The following is a 5,650-nucleotide window of genomic DNA, read 5'->3' on the forward strand; positions in this document are numbered from 1 at the left end:
GGTGACGCCTCACCTGCCCCGGCACCCGGAACCCCGGGCTTGGGGTTCCTGGACGCAAGGCCTCTTACGTCTCCATCGGCACCCCGGGCCCTCTCGCACCTCCGCGGGAGGCCTTTGGGGCCACCTCGAGTCAGAAGGGCAGAGGACAACGGACGGGCATTGCAGCCTCCCTGACCTCCTGACACCTGAGAACGAGATTTCTCCAGCCTGCATCCCCACTGGGCTCCCGAAACGACCCGCAGTCCCCTCTGGGGTGGGACCGCCATGGAAACACCCCGGCAGGGAGGCCCTTTAATTTATTCTTCTGGGATTAAGCCTCCACCTCAGCCTCCAGAGGACAGGCCTTGAGGCCAGGAGCAGAGCTGGGAGACTGGCGCACCTCTCTTGGACCGGACCGGGCTGAACTCCGGAATGGGTGCCCGGCCCTCCCCTCCAGGCTCCCCACTCCCGGAGTCTGTTAGAGTTTCACACAACAGGTCCCAGGCCCATGCGGGGCACCGTGTCCCTGTGTACATTTATTTATATTTATTGGAGCCCATCCACACCACCTCTCGGAACCCAGCCCCTGGCCTCTGGAATGAGAGTCCCCGGTACCTCTCCCTGCATCCTGGCAACCTTAACTCCCGAATTACCGGTGAATCGTGACGCCAACTGGCTCTTAACCCCTTTGCAGCCCTGGGCTGCTTTTTAGAACAGAAAGCACTTTTGACACTATGAGACATCCACTTTTTCTAAATTAGGTTCCAGATACTTTTTTTTTTTTTTAACGTTTATTTATTTTTGAGAGAGAGAGAGAGACAGAGTGCGAGCAGGGGAGGGGCAAAGAGAGAGGAAGACACAGAATCCGAAGCAGGCTCCAGGCTCGGAGCTGTCAGCACAGAGCCCCGTGCGGGGCTCAAACTCATGAACCATAAGATCATGACCTGAGCTGAAGTCAGAGGCTTAACCGACTGAGCCACCCAGGCGCCCCAGAGACCGGATGACTTTCTAACTGCTCAGGCATGGTCCAGATTTCTTCCCACGTGCTCCTAAGAGGGGAGGTGCCATACATAGTTTGGGGCTGGGGGGCTTTCTAAGGGCAAATCGGGAGGGGGATGGGAAGAACGGCAGGGGCGTTCTGTGCTGGAATTAAAGACACTCCTGATGGAGGGCAAGCAAACTGAACCATGTAAAACTTGACCCATGCAGCGAGTAGGGGCCAGCAAAGCTATAATGCAGAGTATTTATTGGCACCTGTTTGTTCATTGCCCAGTGACCGTTTTATATTTGTTTTTTTTTTTCTTTTTGTCAACTACTGATTTTGCAAGTGGCGGATTCTGCAGACGGTGGGTTGGAGGAGGGGCAGGAGAGGGGGGTGGGGAAAAGAGAAGGTAACTCGGGATCTTCCAGCTAAGGTGATGCCAAGAATCTGCTAGACTGGCTTGTGGCACTGCCCTCTCTTGCCCAGCTGGATGTTTGGCTCCTGTGTCTGCGAGTTCCCAAACCCAAGAGCCAGAATTTTCATCAGCCAGCCACCTGGAGGGTTCAGGGTTTAGACTTGTCTTGAAGGGCCACCTTTAAGTACTTCCTACCTGGTTCCGGAACTTTCTGCCAAGCAGCCACCATCTTTCGACACAGCCCGGTGCTGTGCGTCTGAGCAGGACCTCTCAGCTGCTTTGTGTGATGTGCCCCCCCCCCCATAAGTTAAGATGTTTGAGTCATTGTCAACAAAGACCCCGCGTTCGGGCAACACCAAGACTCTGTAAGAGTAGTGACGAATAAATGTCTTCTGTCAATAAAGGCTAAACGGCAGCCCTGTGGCTTGGGGGAAGATGGGGGAGGGGGGGGTGAAGGACAAAAACGCCGTTTGTCACAACCCTCACGGGTGAGGCCCCATTTACAGATGGGGAAACTGAGGCCCAGAGAGGCAACACTGAAACCAGGCCTCTGATGCCAGGTTCCCATTGCCCCAGAAACTGGGGGGAGTTGGCCATTCATCGGTAAAATTAGCGTGGCCATCATTTACGGTCCCTCAGTGCCAGGCTCTTGACAGGCATTATCTCCGGTGGGGACGTGAAGCCCATTTTTTGCTCAGAAGGCGGAGGCTCACGTGAGCTGAAGAGGCAGGACTGGGTCTGTGTGGGCCAGATTCCAGAGCTAGAGCTCAGAGGCGCTGCCTCTGGTGCATAGCTGGGGTCAGAGAAGGCCTCAAGGGCGAGGAGACACAACCTTTTGAGCACCGGGCCCTGTGCTGGTCACTCCTATCGATCAGCTCCTTCTAGCCTCGTGACAACCCTACCAGGCATGCCATAGTTACTGTACCCATTTTGCAGATGAAGAAACTGAGGCTCAGAGGAACAAAGGAATGTCTTGCCATCCAAGATAACAGCAAAAGGGTGTATGAATTAGGCGTCTAAGTCTTAAGTCCTCCCAGGGAGTGGCTTGCAGCCTCACTGGGGAGACGGATTCACACATAGGCAACAATTCGCAGGAAAGGAAGGGTAGGAGGATGATGGGGAAGTGGGGATTGGGCCTACCTTAGTGGAAACCAGGCAGGTGACAGGGAGAGGGTGCCCCGGGGGTGGCCCTGTGACCCCAGCCTGGCCAATGAGAACATCACTGCCCCCACCGCCCCCAGTGATTGGTTGGGGGCGGAATGACACTGGCCATGTCACATGTCACAGCCGATCGACATCACCTGGGGACTTTGTAGAAGCTACAGGACAGGGCCGCCACACTGGAGGGTACAGCCTGAGCAGGTGGGTCACCACAGGGAGAGGGCTAAGGAGCCTTGGGTCTGACACCTATTCCTTACTATGGGCACTTGGGGCAGGTATGCACAGAATCAAGGCAAGAATGCCAAGATCATAAGTCACAAGCTCTAGGCAAAGAGCCCCAGTCACAACCCAAGCCCCACCTGTGCAGGGGCCGTGCTGACACAAGGACGAAGCGTGAAGGAGAGACCTGAGGAATGAGGCTTCTCTAAGGTTCTCTCTGCAGCTGGTCAACTCAGGAGGAAAATACTCATCGATGTGAGCACCAGCTGTATACTCTGCACGAGCTAAACAGCCAGGAACCATCTCCTCGAGATGGCACAACCACCCTCAGAGTCAGGAGATGGTCCCATTTCCCAGGTGAGAACACTAAGGCTCAGCTCACGATCATGCAGCTTTCCTCTTCTCCCTCCAGGAGAAATCGTCCACATTCTAACAACAAAAATAGTAATGACACGGGGTGACATGCTACATGCACTGCCACATGGCTTATTTCGTTCATCCCATTCTCCATGGGGCACAGCTGTCATCACCTGTGGGAGGCAGAATACTGGCTCCCAATGGTGGCCACGTCCTAATCCTGCGACTTTGTTCGGTTACAGCAAGGGGAATGAAGGGAGCAGATGGAATTAAGGCTGCATTAATGAGTTAATTCAAGCAGCTGTCTTAAATGAGGGAGAGTATCCCGGATTATCTAGGGAAACCCTGTGGTCATCACAGGATCCTTCTAAGTAAAAGAGGGAGGCAGGAGAGTTGGTGTCAGCCCTGGAGATGTAACCTTGCTGGCCGTGAAAATGGAATGGGGCCTCTAGATGCTGGAAAACACCAGAAAATGGACTTTCCCTTAGAGATTCCAAAAGGACCACAGGCGGGGGGCGCCTGGGTGGCTCAGTCGGTCAAGCGTCTGACTCTTGATTTCGACTGGGGTCATCATCTCACAGTTCGAGCCCCAAGTCAGGCTCTGCACTGACAGTGTAGAGCCCGCTTGGGATTCTTTCTCTCTCTACCCCTCCCCACTCGTATGTGCGCTCTCAAAATAAATAAATAAACTTAAAAAAAAAAAAAAAAGGAACCACAGGCTTAGCAGCACCGATTCTAACCCAGTGAGACCCATTACAGACTTCTGAGCTCCAGAACCGTAAGATGACAAGTGTGTGTTGTTTTTAAGCCACTGAGGTTGCGTAAGTGTCACAGCCGCCACGGGAAACAAACATCCCATTTTACAGAAGACAAAACTGAGGCTCAGAGCGGCTGAGCCGCTTACCTGTGATCAGGAAGGGGTGGAGATGGGATTCCAATGGCGCTCAGCTTCCCCACAGCCTATCATCCATCTCTGAGGGCTCAGCTGGCCCGTCGCTTGCCGGGGTTACTCTCCCAGCCCTTTGCATGGCCCTGGCACCTCACCGCCTCACCTAGCATTTGCTCCCCAAGGCTCAGCTGGTGCAGGTTCAGGGAAAGGGATGAAGGAAACGGACAGAAGTAGACGATGAGATGAGCGAGGCCGGTGTTTCCACCCCTGGGGGGGATCGCAGCACCCCCACCTCCAGGGCAGGGGTAGCAGCCGAAGACCAAACTGGCGGAAGGAAGGGAGGCCTGGCAGCCGGGGCAGGAGCCGCTGGGTGGGCGGGGGAAGCAGGAGGCACAGGAATGGAAAACTTAAAGGCGCACGCTAGGCTGCATTTCCCCGCCACCGTGTTTGAGCGACGCAGGCGAAAAAGTCCAATGCCTTGAGTAGACAGTTACTTCCAGGCTTGATCCGGAAGGATCGCTCCCGTGAAAACGAACAAAAAAAGTTTCGAGTGTCGGCGAGGTTATGGGGAAACCAGATCCCGGGCGCGCTGTCGGTGGGAATGTAAAAGGGCGTAGCCCCCCCGGGAAGCGGTCTGGCGTTTTCTCACAAAGTACAACACAGAACTGCCGTCTGGTACAGCAATTCCACGTGTGGGCATGCGCTCCGCAAGGACCCGGAAGGGGGGACTCGAAGACGTATCTGCACGCCCACGCTCATGGCGGCGCTATTCACGAAAGCCAAAAGGTGGGAGCAACAGAAGTGACCACGGACGGATGAGTGGATAAGCGGAACGTGGGTGCCACGGTCTGAAAGGCTGTGTGCCGCGGCCCCCTCCCCGCCATGCGTATGCTGAAATCCTAACGCAGATACGATGGCATCAGCAGGTGGGGGCCTCTCGGACGGACGTAGATCATGAGGGTGGCCTCTTCAAGAATGGGATTAATGCTCTTATGAGAAGCCCAAAGACGTCCCTTCTGCCACGTGAGGACACAGAGAGAAGTTTGCACCCCAGAAGAGGCATGGTGTCACCCTGATCTTGGACTTCCAGCCCATAGAACTGTAAGCAATGAATTTCTGTTATTTATAAGCTCTACACCCCCCACCCCAGCCTGTGGTATTTTGTGATATATATATATATATATATATATATATATATATTCAATGGAATGTTATCCGGCCTTAAAAAGAAGGGAGTTCTGACACCTGCTACAACATGGATGAAACCTTTTGCGGACGTGGTGCTGAGTGAAAGAAGCCAGACCCAAAAAGACCAGCACTGGATGCTTCCACTTGTATGAGGGACCTCGAGTAGGCACATGCATACAGACAGAAAGCAGCTGGTGGTTGCCAGGGCTGGCGGGAGGGGGAAATGGGGGTGTTTGAGGGGTAAGGAGTCTCCGTTTGAGATGATAATGCTGTAGAGACGGACGGACGGTGGTGCTGATTTGCCCAACAGCGTGACTGCACGTAATGCCGCCGGGCTGTACATTTCAAAGACGGTTAAAACGGCTAAAATGGTAAATTTTGAGGTGATGTATAGTTTACCAAAAATGGTAAATGGTAAAAAAAAAAAATGAAGAATGAGAAATCCTAGGCTACTGGCCTG

Source organism: Lynx canadensis, chromosome D3, assembly GCF_007474595.2.
Source record: "Lynx canadensis isolate LIC74 chromosome D3, mLynCan4.pri.v2, whole genome shotgun sequence".
NCBI lineage: Eukaryota > Metazoa > Chordata > Mammalia > Carnivora > Felidae > Lynx > Lynx canadensis.